This window comes from Arachis ipaensis, chromosome B3 (genome assembly GCF_059453495.1).
Source record: "Arachis ipaensis isolate K30076 ecotype BB chromosome B3, ASM5945349v1, whole genome shotgun sequence".
NCBI classification, from domain to species: Eukaryota; Viridiplantae; Streptophyta; class Magnoliopsida; order Fabales; family Fabaceae; genus Arachis; species Arachis ipaensis.
Window position 1 is genome coordinate 40,734,320 of NC_142438.1, and position 14,674 is coordinate 40,748,993.

General features: G+C 41.8%; 1 non-coding gene across 1 annotated transcript; it reads right to left on the minus strand.

Moving 5' to 3' along the window:
• Window positions 1-230: 230 nt before the first annotated feature.
• On the minus strand, window positions 231-338 carry LOC148570387 (small nucleolar RNA R71). Its single transcript, XR_015907795.1, has one exon. It is a non-coding gene; the product is annotated as a small nucleolar RNA R71 (small nucleolar RNA).
• Between the last annotated feature and the right edge of the window lie 14,336 nt (window positions 339-14,674).

Genomic DNA, 14,674 nt, shown 5'->3' on the forward strand with positions numbered 1-14,674 from the left:
GACTTCCATCTGAAGATCCTTTTCAGTTCTTAACTGAATTCTTGCAGATATGTGATACTGTTAAGACTAATGGAGTAGATCATGAAGTCTACAGGCTCATGCTTTTCCCTTTTGCTGTAAGAGACAGAGCTAGATTATGGTTGGATTCTCAACCCAAAGACAGCCTGAACTCTTGGGATAAGCTGGTCACGGCTTTCTTAGCCAAGTACTTTCCTCCTCAAAAGCTGAGCAAGCTTAGAGCTGATGTTCAAACTTTCAGACAGAAAGAAGGTGAATCCCTCTATGAAGCTTGGGAAAGATACAAACAGTTGACCAAAAAGTGTCCTTCTGACATGCTTTCAGAATGGACCATCCTGGATATATTCTATGATGGTTTATCTGAGCTATCAAAGATGTCATTGGACACCTCTGCAGGTGGATCCATTCACCTAAAGAAAACGCCTGCAGAAGCTCAAGAACTCATTGACATGGTTGCTAATAACCAGTTCATGTACACTTCTGAAAGGAATCCTGTGAGTAATGGGACGCCTATGAAGAAGGGAGTTCTTGAAGTTGATACTCTGAATGCCATATTGGCTCAGAATAAAATATTGACTCAGCAAGTCAATATGATCTCTCAGAGTCTGCATGGAATGCAAGCTGCATCCAACAGTACTCAAGAGGCATCTTCTGAAGAAGAAGCTTATGATCCTGAGAACCCTGCAATAGCAGAGGTAAATTACTTAGGTGAACCTTATGGAAACACCTATAACTCTACATGGAGAAATCATCCAAATTTCTCATGGAAGGATCAAAAGCCCCAACAAGGCTTTAATAATGGTGAAAGAAACAGGTTTAGCAATAGCAAGCCTTCTCCATCATCAACTCAGCAACAGACAGAGAACTCTGAACAAAATGCTTCTAATTTAGCAAATCTAGTCTCTGATCTATCTAAGGCCACTGTAAGTTTCATGAATGAAACAAGGTCTTCCATTAGAAATTTGGAAGCACAAGTGGGCCAGCTGAGTAAAAGGATCACTGAAATCCCTCCTAGTATTCTCCCAAGCAATACAGAAGAGAACCCAAAAGGAGAATGCAAGGCCATTGACATAAGTGCCATGGCCGAACCTGTGAGGAGAGGAGAGGACGTGAATCCCAAGGAGGAAGACCTCCAGGGACGTCCAGTGATCAATAAGGAGCTTCCCTCTGGAGAACCAAAGGACTCTGAGGCTCATCTAGAGACTATAGAGATCCCATTGAACCTCCTTATGCCCTTCATGAGCTCTGATAAGTATTCCTTTTCTGAAGAGAATGAGGATGTTACTGAAGAGCAAACTGCCAAGTTTCTTGGTGCAATCATGAAGCTAAATGCCAAATTATTTGGCATTGATACTTGGGAAGTTGAACCTCCCTTATTCATCAATGAACTAAGTGATCTGGATCAACTGACATTGCCTCAGAAGAGACAGGATCCTGGAAAGTTCATAATACCATGCACCATAGGCACCATGATCTTTAAGGCTCTGTGTGACATTGGTTCAGGAATAAACCTCATGCCCCTCTCTGTAATAGAGAAACTGGGAATCTATGGGGTGCAAGCTGCTAAAATCTCACTAGAGATGGCAGACAGCTCAAGAAAACAGGCTTATGGACAAGTAGAAGATGTATTAGTAAAGGTTGAGGGCCTTTACATACCTACTGATTTCATAGTCCTGGATACTGGAAAGGAAGAGAATGAATCCATCATCCTGGGAAGACCTTTCCTGGCCACAGCAAGAGCTGTGATTGATGTTGACAGAGGTGAAATAGTCCTTCAATGGAATGAGAACTCCCTTGTATTCAAAACTCAAGGATCTTCCTCTGCAACCATAGAGAGGAAGCTTGAAAAGCTTCTCTCAAAGCAGAGTCAACCAGAGCCCCCACAGTCAAACTCTAAGTTTGGTGTTGGGAGGCCACAACCAAACTCTAAGTTTGGTGTTGAACTCCCATATCCAAACTCTAAGTTTGGTGTTGGAGAGTTTCAACAAAGCTCTGCACATCTGTGAGGCTCCATGAGAGCCCACTGTCAAGCTATTGACATTAAAGAAGCGCTTGTTGGGAGGCAACCCAATGTTTATCTAATTCTTATTTTTATTGTTTTTCGTGTTTTCTTAGGTTCATGATCATGTGGAGTCACAAAATAAATAGAAAAATTGAAAACGGAATCAAAAATAGCAGAAGAAAAATCACACCCTGGAGGAGCATCTGTCTGGCATTCAGCGCCAGAACAGAGCATGGTTCTGGCGCTGAACGCCCAAAATGGGCAGCTTTTGGGCGCTGAACGCCAGAACAGGCATGGTTCTGGCGTTCAACGCCAGAAATGGCACACAAATGGGCGTTGAACGCCCAAAATGGCCACCAACCTGGCGCTGAACGCCCAGAGTTGGGTACAAAGGCATTTTTACATGCCTAATGGGTGCAGGGATGTAATTCCTTGAACACCTCAGGATCTGTGGACCCCACAGGATCCACTCAGGATCTGTGGACCCCACAGGATCCCCACCTACCTCCACTCACTTCTTCTCACCACTCTCTTTCACACAACCCCATAAACACTCTTCCCTAAAAACCCCTCACCAATCACCTCAATCTCTCTTCCCCACTAAACCTTCACCACTCACATCCACCCACTCTTCCCAATAAACCTACCTCATAAACTCCACCTACCTTCAAAATTCAAAACCAATTTCCCACCGAAACCCACCCATATGGCCGAACCTTAACCCCCCCTCCCTTCCCTATATAAAGACCTCCATTCTTCATCAAATTCACACAACACACCCCTCTACACCCCTCTTGGCCGAAACCACATCTCCCTCTCCCTCTCCATATTTCTTCTTCTTCTACTACTATTCTTTTGTTTATTGCTCGAGGACGAGCAATATTCTAAGTTTGGTGTGGTAAAAGCATAGCTTTTTTGTTTTTCCATTACCATTGATGGCATCTAAGACCGGAGAATCCTCTAGAAGAGGGAAAGGGAAGACAAAAACTTCCACATCCGAGTCATGGGAGATGGAAAGATTCATCTCCAAAGCCCATCAAGACCACTTCTAGGATGTTGTGGCCAAGAAGAAGGTGATCCCTGAGGTCCCTTTCAAACTCAAAAGAAATGAGTATCCGGAGATCCGACATGAAATTCAAAGAAGAGGTTGGGAAGTTCTAACAAATCCCATCCAACAAGTCGGCATCCTAATAGTTCAAGAGTTCTATGCCAATGCATGGATCACCAAGAACCATGATCAAAGTAAGAACCCGGATCCAAAGAACTATGTTACAATGGTTCGGGGGAAATACTTAGATTTTAGTCCGGAAAATGTGAGGTTGGCGTTCAACTTGCCATACATGGAAGAGAACGCACGCCCCTACACAAGGAGAGTCAACTTTGATCAAAGGTTGGACCAAGTCCTTATGGACATATGTGTAGAAGGAGCTCAATGGAAGATTGACTCCAAAGGCAAGCCGGTTCAACTAAGAAGATTGGACATCAAGCCTATAGCTAGAGGATGGTTGGAGTTTATTCAATGCTCAATCATTCCCACTAGCAACCGGTCTGAAGTTACTATAGACCGGGCCATCATGATCCATAGCATCATGATTGGAGAAGAGGTGGAAGTTCATGAGATTATACCTCAAGAACTCTACAAGGTGGCTGACAAGTCCTCCACCATGGCAAGGTTAGCCTTTCCTCACCTCATTTGCCACCTATGCAATTCAGCTGGGATTGACATAGAGGGAGATATCCTCATTAAAGAGGAAAAGCCCATCACTAAGAAAAAGATGGAGCAAGCAAGAGAGCCCAGTCATGGAGCTCAAGAGGCGCAAGAAGCTCATCACCATGAGATTCCGGAAATGCCTTAAATGCACTTTCCTCCACAAAACTATTGGGAAAAAATCAACACCTCCCTAGGAGAATTGAGTTCCAATATGGGACAACTAAGGGTGGAACATCAAGAGCACTCCATCATGCTTCATGAAATAAGAGAAGATCAAAAAGCAATGAGGGAGGAGCAACAAAGACAAGGAAGAGACATAGAAGAGCTCAAGGACATCATTGGTTCCTCAAGAAGGAAATGCCACCATCACTAAGGTGGATTCATTCCTTGTTTTTGCTTTCTCTGTTTTTCGTTTTCTATGTTATGTGCTTATCTATGTTTGTGCCTTCATTACATGATCATTAGTAGTTAGTAACTTTGTCTTAAAGATATGAGTGTCCTATGAATCCATCACTTCTCTTAAATGAAAAATGTTTTAATTCAAAAGAACAAGAAGTACATGAGTTTCGAATTTATCCTTGAACTTAGCTTAATTATATTGATGTGGTGACAATGCTTCTTGTTTTCTGAATGTATGCTTGAACAGTGCATATGTCTTTTGAAGTTGTTGTTTAAGAATGTTAAATATGTTGGCTCTTGAAAGAATAATGACTAGGAGACATGTTATTTGATAATCTGAAAAAGCATAAAAATGATTCTTGACGCAAGAAAAAGCAGCAAAGAATAAAGCTTGCAGAAAAAAAAAAGAAAAAAAAAAGGGGCGAAAAAAAAAATAATTGAAAAAAAAATAGAAAGAAAAAGAAAAAGCAAGCAGAAAAATCCAATAACCCTTAAAACCAAAAGGCAATGGCAAATAAAAAGGATCCCAAGGCTTTGAGCATCAGTGGATAGGAGGGCCTAAAGAAATAAAATCCTGGTCTAAGCGGCTAAACCAAGTTGTCCCTAACCATGTGCTTGTGGCGTGTAGGTGTCAAGTGAAAACTTGAGACTGAGCGGTTAAAGTCAAGGTCCAAAGCAAAAAAAGAGTGTGCTTAAGAACCCTGGACACCTCTAATTGGGGACTTTAGCAAAGCTGAGTCACAATCTGAAAAGGTTCACCCAATTATGTGTCTGTGGCATTTATGTATCCGGTGGTAATACTGGAAAACAAAGTGCTTAGGGCCACGGCCAAGACTCATAAGGAAGCTGTGTTCAAGAATCATCATACTGAACTAGGAGAATCAATAACACTATCTGAACTCTGAGTTCCTATAGATGCCAATCATTCTGAACCTCAATGGATAAAGTGAGATGCCAAAACTATTTAAGAGGCAAAAAGCTATAAGTCCCGCTCATATGATTAAAGCTCTGTTTCATTGATAGTTTGGAATTTATAGTATATTCTCTTCTTTTTATCCTGTTTGATTTTCAGTTGCTTGGGGACAAGCAACAATTTAAGTTTGGTGTTGTGATGAGCGGATAATTTATACGCTTTTTGGCATTGTTTTTAGTATGTTTTTAGTAGGATCTAGTTACTTTTAGGGATGTTTTCCTTAGTTTTTATGTTAAATTCACATTTCTGGACTTTACTATGAGTTTGTGTGTTTTTCTGTGATTTCAGGTATTTTCTGGCTGAAATTGAGGGACTTGAGCAGAAATCAGATTCAGAGGTTGAAGAAAGACTGCTGATGCTGTTGGATTCTGACCTCCCTGCACTCAAAGTAGATTTTCTGGAGCTACAGAACTCGAAATGGCGCGCTTCCAATTGCGTTGGAAAGTAGACATCCAGGGCTTTCCAGCAATATATAATAGTCCATACTTTGGCCAAGAATAGACGACGTAAACTGGCGTTCAACGCCAGCCTTCTGCCCAATTCTGGCGTCCAGCGCCAGAAAAGGATCCAAAACCAGAGTTGAACGCCCAAACTGGCACAGAAACTGGCGTTCAACTCCACAAATGGCCTCTGCACGTGCTACACTTAAGCTCAGCCCAAACACACACCAAGTGGGCCCCGGAAGTGGATTTATGCATCAATTACTTACTCATGTAAACCCTAGTGACTAGTTTATTATAAATAGGACCTTTTACTAGTCTTTTTGACCATCCTGGATTGTATTGATCCTGTGATCACGTTTTAGGGGGCTGGCCATCTCGGCCATGCCTGGACCTTCACTTATGTATTTTCATACGGTAGAGTTTCTACACTCCATAGATTAAGGTGTGGAGCTCTGCTGTTCCTCAAAGATTAATGCAAAGTACTACTGTTTTCTATTCAATTCTTCTTATTTCTCTTCTAAGATATCCATTCGCACCCAAGAACGTGATGAAGGTGATGATTATGTGTGACGCTCATCATCCTTCTCCCTTATGGACGCGTGCCTGACAAACACTCCCGTTCTACATGAAATAAGCTAGAATGAATATCTCTTAGATTTCCTAACCAGAATCTTCGTGGCGTAAGCTAGAATGATGGCGGCATTCAAGAGAATCCGGAAGGTCTAAACCTTGTCTGTAGTATTCTGAGTAGGATTCAATGATTGAATGACTGTGACGAGCTCCGAACTCGCGATTGCAGGGCGTTAGTGACAGACGCAAAAGGATAGTAAATCCTATTCCAGCATGATCGAGAACCGACTGATGAATAGCCGTGCCGTGACAGGGTGCGTGAGCATATTATTCACTGAGAGGATAAGATGAAGCCATTGACAAGGGTGATGCCTCCAGACGATTAGCCGTGCCGTGACAGGGCATTGGATCATTTTCCCGTGAGATGACCGAAAGTAGCCGTTGACAGTGGTGATGTATCACATAAAGCCAGCCATGGAAAGGAGTAAGACTGATTGGATGAAGATAGCAGGAAAGCAGAGGTTCAGAGGAACGAAAAGCATCTCCATTCGCTTATCTGAAATTCCTACCAATGATTTACATAAGTATCTCTATCCCTATTTTATTATATAATATTCGAAAACACCATTATCACTTTATATCTGCCTGACTGAGATTTACAAGGTGACCATAGCTTGCTTCATACCAACAATCTCCGTGGGATTCGACCCTTACTCACGTAAGGTATTACTTGGACGACCCAGTGCACTTGCTGGTTAGTTGTATCGAAGTTGTGACAATTATGTATTGAGATCAGCGCACCAAGTTGCTCACATTGCCAGGGATTGTTTGAGCCTGGACATCACAATTTCGTGCACCAATAAGCTAGATTGATGGCAGCATTCAAGAGAATCCGGAAAGTCTAAACCTTGTCTGTGGTATTCCGAGTAGGATTCAGGGATTGAATGACTGTGACGAGCTTCAAACTCGCGAGTGCTGGGCGTAGTGACAGACGCAAAAGGATAGTAAATCCTAGTCCGGTACGATTGAGAACCTGCAGATGATTAGCCATGCGGTGACAGTGCACCTGGACCCTTTTCACTGGAAGGATGGATGGTAGCCATTGACAACGGTGATCCACCAACACACAGCTTGCCATAGGAGGACCTACGTGCGTGAATCAAAAAACAGAGAAAAGCAGAATTTCAGAAGACAAAGCATCTCTAAAACTCCAACATATTCTCCATTATTGCACAATAAGTATTTATATTTATGCCCTCTCACTTTTTACAATTGAACTTGAAAAACACTGTTGTTAGCATCCTGACTAAGAATAATAAGATAACCATAGCTTGCTTCAAACCAACAATCTCCATGGGATTCGACCCTTACTCACGTAAGGTATTACTTAGACGACCCAGTGTACTTGCTGGTTAGTTGTGCGAAGTTGTAAGAGAGTAATGTGAACATTGACATTACAATTTTGTGCACCACTGATGATATCATATGTCGTTATATAGCCAACCCGACACGTCCTGGTAGCTAACCATGGACAGAAACACCCATCATGGAGCAAGTAGGTTTGAGCTACAACCCCATTGCTACTACCCGCTCAACCCAGAGCTAGTGGAATAACCACTACTACGGCTACTACCCAGGCGAGTGTTTAAAAGCTCAACCTGGAGCGAGTGGAATCACCACTACTACCGCTACTACCCAGGCATCATAGTCTCTGACCTGGAGCAAGTGGGATGAACCACAACCCTTGCTACTACCCAAGTATCTCAAGCATATATTCATTCAGTCCCAGCCATGCATCAACATCCATCTCAGTCATCCGGCTTAAGTTCATAATTCATAGTCAGCCATACGGCCCATAACTCATTCAGCAATCAGCCATAAATCAATATCATACACAGCCATTCCGGCTCACGGTTCAATCCAGAACCAGCCAATATTCATAATCATACACAGCCATTCCGGCCCATAACAAAACAGCACTTCCACCATTCAACATCATCAAATTCATAAAACCGGCATTTAAACCTCAAATCACTTTTCTCAAGCCATTTCACTTTGAAATTAAATTTCAACTCTTTTCAGCCTTGGCTTTAAAGATCTCATTTCTCAAATCATCTCAGGCTCATAAGCCACTTTTACTCAAGAAAAATTCCCTTTTTAAAACAAGCCACTCTCGGCTTCCTCTTTCCAAAACTTCCAAAACCATGGAAAGTTAAAGATTCATTTTGAAACATTCAAAATCATCCATCCAACAATGGAATTTCATAACAAAGTTTCTCGGCAGAGTCCCAAGTCTTTAGGGGAGAATAACATAGCTCATTTTGCCAAATTTATTTAAAATCCTTAAAACCTTGACTTTCCGATTTGAGCAGTAAAATAGGATCTAAGCCAAACCGAGTCACGTAATCATTTACTTCTTTCAAAGCTGTTTCCTTTACTTAGGCAAAAACCAACTTCAACCCCTATGATAAATTCTAGAACGTTTCAACTATTCAAAATTGTTTTAGTCTTGCAAGAATTCAGAATTCAAAGAGTACTTAAAACCTTTCTCAAACATTTCAAAATGAAACTTGTCAATAGACATTCAGGTCCTTTCAAAGTCATTAAAACTTCTTTAATTGAAACCCCCAAGTCAAATTCAAAGGCATAAACCCTTTTCACATTCAAACAGCTTTAAAACACAAGTTTCATCTAAATAACTTTCTCCTGAAAGAGATACAATGCCTTTCTTAAGAAGCAAGACTAAATCACAATTTCCTCTTTAACAATTCATTTCAAAGGCATGAATCATCCTTTTCTTGATAATTCAAATAAAACAGTAGAAGTCTTTAACTCATCATTATTTCAGATAACATTCAACAAAGACTCGGATTTTATAGAAATTTCGGCAGCACCTCCCCTAAAACTTGGACTTTTGCCACCCGGTTCGGGTCCCAACTAAACCGTTTCACAATCCTTTTCAACAGCCCAAATTTCAAAATCAGTCCAAGGCAAGCCAAAATCCAATAGTCATCTCAATTCCATATTTCAAGAAAACCGTTTCAACATCAAATCATTATCAGCCGAATAAACCCATTTCTAAAGCTTTAAAGAAACGGTTCAGCAACAACCATTTATCAACAACCAAGCCAGCCAGGCTGAAATTAAGAGTGTATTCTATTTTACACGTTCTCAATAAAATCCATTCAATTCAAATCAATTTCCAACGGATTCAAGAAACGGTGACTAAAACCAACATGCCATTCAATTCACCTCCAGCGGCTGTGGCGACCCGACTCCAGCAACGGTGACTGAAACCAACATGCCGCAACAATAAAACTCCAGAATCTCACAAGAAACAAAAACCAAATTTGAAACCCTTACCGGCATTGGATCTCAACGGCGGCAGAGGTGTTTTCCGGCGACGGCAGCGGGGTCTCAAGTGGCAGAAACGGCCAGAAGCTCCGGTGTGGTTCTGGCAGCCACAACCACTTCTCCGGAAGCCATTCACAACAGGCGACAACCACTGCAGCAGCTGGCTAGACGGCGGCAGCTTCTGACAGCAATGGAAGCTCCGGCGGCATCGCGGGTGGCTTTCCCCATCTCTCTCCCGTCGGGTTCTTCTCAGACGACGGTGGCGTCCTCCATTACTGGCGCCAGGGCACGACGGCGACGCCGGGTTGAGACAAAATGGCGATGGCGAAGGCACGAATAGCGGCGGCAGCGCGACGCTCCTCGTGAAGCCTTCCTCCCTCCTGGCGCGCATGCCCTCCCGTCAGACTCTTCCTCTCTCGCCTCAGTTCCGATCTGTGACAGAGGCGACCTCGGGAACAGCAGCGGCGGCCTTAACTGGGCAGGGCGCGGTGGCAGAACAGCTCCCCACGTGTAGCATTCGGCGTCTTCCTACCTCAGCAGCATTGGCGGTGGTGGCAGAACCCAGTGGCACCGGCAGACAGCCCCCTTCCTCCCTTCTCTCTTCCGTTTCTCTCTTTTCCTTTGGTTCGGGAACCAGGTGTGTGTGTTAGTACAGAGAGGGGCAGCAGCTGCTGCTGCTGTAACATTAGGGAATTGGGTGTTGGTGAAACGGGTCGGGTTAGGGTTTTCAGGGTTAGGGTTTCATTTTTGAAAATTAGGGCTGAGGGTGATTTGGTAATTTCACATAAAACATGGATAATATAGTAATTAGAAATAAATTCTAATTCAACAATAATAATGTACAAAAATACTATTTGCTCATCAATTGTACAAATTATTTTCAATAAAATGTTCAAATCCAAAAAATTAGAAATAATATACTTAAATCCTTTATTTTCTCAAAACAGTAGTATCAATATTCTAAAATATTAATTATTTAGTCCAAGATCATATAAAAATTCTTATTATTTCACAACCACCAACTTTGTGATTTAAATATAGAAAATAATCCAATAATTATAAAATTGGATAATAATCATAACTTATCTCAAATTCAATAAATCAAAACTTGCTTTAATTTTCTTTAATAAAATAATTTCTGAAATTAAGGCTATAAACAACCATATGATTTGAGACTTGATCATAATAAGACTTTTCAAAGGTTTTGGGTCTTACAGGCAGAGCCATACGGAGTCTTCCACCTGAGTCATCCTTCAAGCCCCAAATTCTTCAAAGTCAATGGCCACCGCTTGAAGCTATACTATGGTGAGAAGATGAAGAACAACAAGGAGCTGGAGATCTTTCTCTTGGCAGATCCAGCAACAGAAGAAGACTGAGCTTGTGGATCGTCCAACTTAAGGACGTTAAAGAAAAGTGCTTGGTGGGAGGCAACCCACCATGGTATGATCGTCCCTTTTTCTTATTAGTTTTATTTTATTTTTATCAGTGTTAATTTATAAATTCTACATAATCACCTGCATTCTGCATTAAAAAAAGCATTCGACGCGCAAGTGTCTATGACGCGTACGCGTCATGCGTGAATGCGCAACACCTTAGGATTGACCCGAGAGTTACGCGGGAGCTGTGCAGCGCGTACGCATACCTCACGCGTGCGCGTCACTTGCGGTTTTGGCAACCCACGCGTACACGTCTAAGACGTGCACGCGTGGACACGAAAATCGGCGTAAATAAGTATTTGAACAGAGAGTTGTGATGGTCTAACGCGGGAAGTGTGCTAGAGGCACCAATTCACCCACGCGTACGGGTCCCGGACGTGTACGCATCATTTTCGCTTTAAGGTCATCCACGCGTAAGCGTGTTACACGCGCATGCGTCATATGCAATTTTAGCACCAGTGCATTTTGAACAGAGAGTTGTGCGTGCGCGCGGCTGGATTCGTGCGACTGACATGACCAAGGGCACGCGTACGCGTTACTAACACTTGCGCGTCGCCTTCACTTTTGCGCAACGCACGCGTACGCGTGGGATACGCGTGCGCGTCGCATGCGCCACATCACTTATTCAGTGCCTCGTCAGATTCTATTCCTTCCCCCCTCCCAATCCTAATTCTCATTCAATCCTAATTCTTCTTTCTTTCTTCTTCATTCTTTCCCTCTTCTTACTTCTTACTTCTTACTTCTTTCTTCTTACCTTTTTCCACCACCACCGGAGACCACTAACTCTGCCAACTACAATTTCCTTTTCTTTCTCCACTACCATTCCTACTCCTCTTCTCTAATTCTTACTTCCATTCACCTTCCTATTTTCATCTTCTTCCTAAGGTTTCTTTTCTCTCTCTTCTCTACTCTTTCATTCTTCTTTCATTTATTGTATTTAATTATTTTTACTTATTTTAAATTTTATATTAGCTTAGTTATTTATAGTTTCCTTTTCATTATTTTATCATGCATTTTTATGTTGGTGTTGGAGCTTTATTTAGGTATTATTTTATTATATTTGAGCTTGTGGATATTATGAGGAGTAATTTGACAATTGACATTTTATTATGGGTCTCATATACACTTGGATTAATTATTTTAATTCCTATTTTAACTTGCACACCAAGTGTTTGTGAAAAAGCTCTCATGGCATTTTGAATTCTATTCTATTTTACTCTCACACTTTAATACCTCTCTTTTTCACAACACTTGCAATCCATATATATTGAGATTATCATTCACAATTGTCATCATACAAGTGCTCTTTAATTTGGTACATTTAATAATTGATGCTTGAGTTATGCTTCTCATGCCTATTACTTGCATGCTTTTAACCCTCTTGCATCTAATTGTTATGAATCGCCTTCATGATTTGACTTAATGTCTTCCATGCATGTTGTAGCTACCATGTATAGGACATCCCTTTTCCTTTGGCATTCATTATTACTTGGACTTTCTTCCTTCCAATTATTAGTTATCTCTACTTGACATTAATTCTCTCTCTTCCTTCTTTAGGATGGCCACTAAAAGAGGAAAGGAGAAGGCTTCTGAAAAGCCACCGGCAAGGAGAGGAACGAAGAGAGCACCAGCTAAGGCACCACCATCTACAAGCGTCAAGCCACCAACAAAGCGGGTGAAGAGGATCATCAAAGTTGATGAAGCGGAGAAAGCCTTTCTCGCACGGGACTCCACACGGTTCACTAACCGTTACTGCGAGCAGATGTTCCCCATCGTAGCCGAGAGGAACTACAATAATGAGCATCTACTCATTCTCCCAACATATTTTGTTGATTTTGTGGAGCCCCGCATCGAGAGGAGACAGTGGGAATTCTTAAGGAGGCAGTCGCGGGAGGCCAACCTATCATGTGTAGTTGAATTCTACTCCAACTTCTACTCACCTACCCTGCAGACTGTCTATGTTCGTCAGCAGCAAGTTCCTATCTCTGAAGGTGCCATACAGAGAGTACTGGATCTTCCACCTAACCCAGAGGGATTGGATGCATATCAAGATGCCCAGCTTAAGCACCAGATGTATCAGTTTGATTGGGACAGCATCCTTGGAGTTATAGCCCAACCTAACAGCACCTGGATCTATGGGCAACACCGGTCAAAACCCAAGAGTATCTCAGTCCAAGCATTTACATTAGAGGCTCGTGTGTGGGCACAGATTATGTCCCACTATATCTTTTCGAGCACTCACGAGTCCACCTTCACAGCGGACATGGCTGTTCTCCTCTGGTGCATCCTTACGGAACAACCTCTCAACCTGCCCCGACTCATCCGACAGGCAATGGGACACGTGCAGATCGCGGGTAACCTGCCATTCCCCGTATTGGTTTCAGATTTAGTCTCTACAGTAGGTGTTACCTATCGGGCTGGGGACACGAAGTCCATGATCCCTAGGGCCGATTAGTATGTCCCGAATGGGAAGTACATCAGACCCTCAGTCCCTTCTGCGAGCCGGCCCCCAGGCCCATCTTTGGACACTCCTCCTTCTCCTACTCCACCATCATCCACACCACAAGCACCATCCACCCATCAAATGTTCCTTCAGATCCTTCAGAGGTTAAACCAGCAAGACCGGCGGATGGAGCAAATAGAGCGCCGCAACAAGCGCCGATACACCTATCAAAAGGAGCTCATTGTTAGTACTCACCCACTTCCGGAAGAGAAGGACACCCCGGACTCCCCTTCACCTAGTAGCACAGGGAGCCATGACGAGCCACACAGCGAAGGCGATGCTTCCAGCCCTACCTTGCTCCTTACTGATGGCACGGAGGACTGTGCTAAGCCTTAAGTGTGGGGAGGTCAGTCCCTGACTTCCGGAGGTAATCTCTCTCTTTTAACACCATCATTTTATTTTTCCTTTGTTAGATAGGATAGATTACATGATAGTAGTTGCTTGCATATATGTATTTCTTGGTTGAAGTAATGAATTTCTTTTCAAGACCCTATTTTATAGTATTTAACTAATTCAAATTAAAATTTGTGTTAAACTTGTTTGAAGATTGTAATTTAGAACATAGTTTATAGCTAAGAACACACAACCTGTGAGATTTTGAGCTTAATTATATGGTTGCATTATTTAACCATAATTTTTATTCTTGTGTATTTTCTTCTCTATGATTGCAATCTATAGTTTGTTCCATTCTATATGTCCATTGTTTAGTGTATATGCATGCATACATATGATTGAGGCCATCATTTGTTATTAGCTCACTTATCCCAAATAGCCTACTATTTCATTTACCTTTGTTTGCCACTTTGAGCCTTCTTAATCCCCATTTGTTCTGTATTTCACCACATCACTAGCCTTATGTGAAAAAATAATTAATTACCCCATTTAAATCTTTGGTTAGCTTAAGATAGAGATTTTGTGTCAACTAAGTGTGAGAAATTGTGGGAACTTGGGTTGATGAGAATATGTTGTGTTTTTATTGACAAAAAATATTGGAAATTTGGGTGCTTTCTCATGTGAAATCAGAAAAATCATATGCATTGATATGTTATGTTTTCATTCACCCCATAAAAAAAGAAAAGAGAAAAAGAAAAGAAAAGAAAAGAAAAAATAGGGGATAAAATCACCCCAATGTTAAGTTCAATAAAAAAGATCATTACATATGTGATGAAATTAAAGAAAATTTTAATACATGAGTATGTGAAATATACAAAAGTGACATTATGGGTAGCTAGGCCTGAATTATATAGAGTGTGTGTGTATTAGAT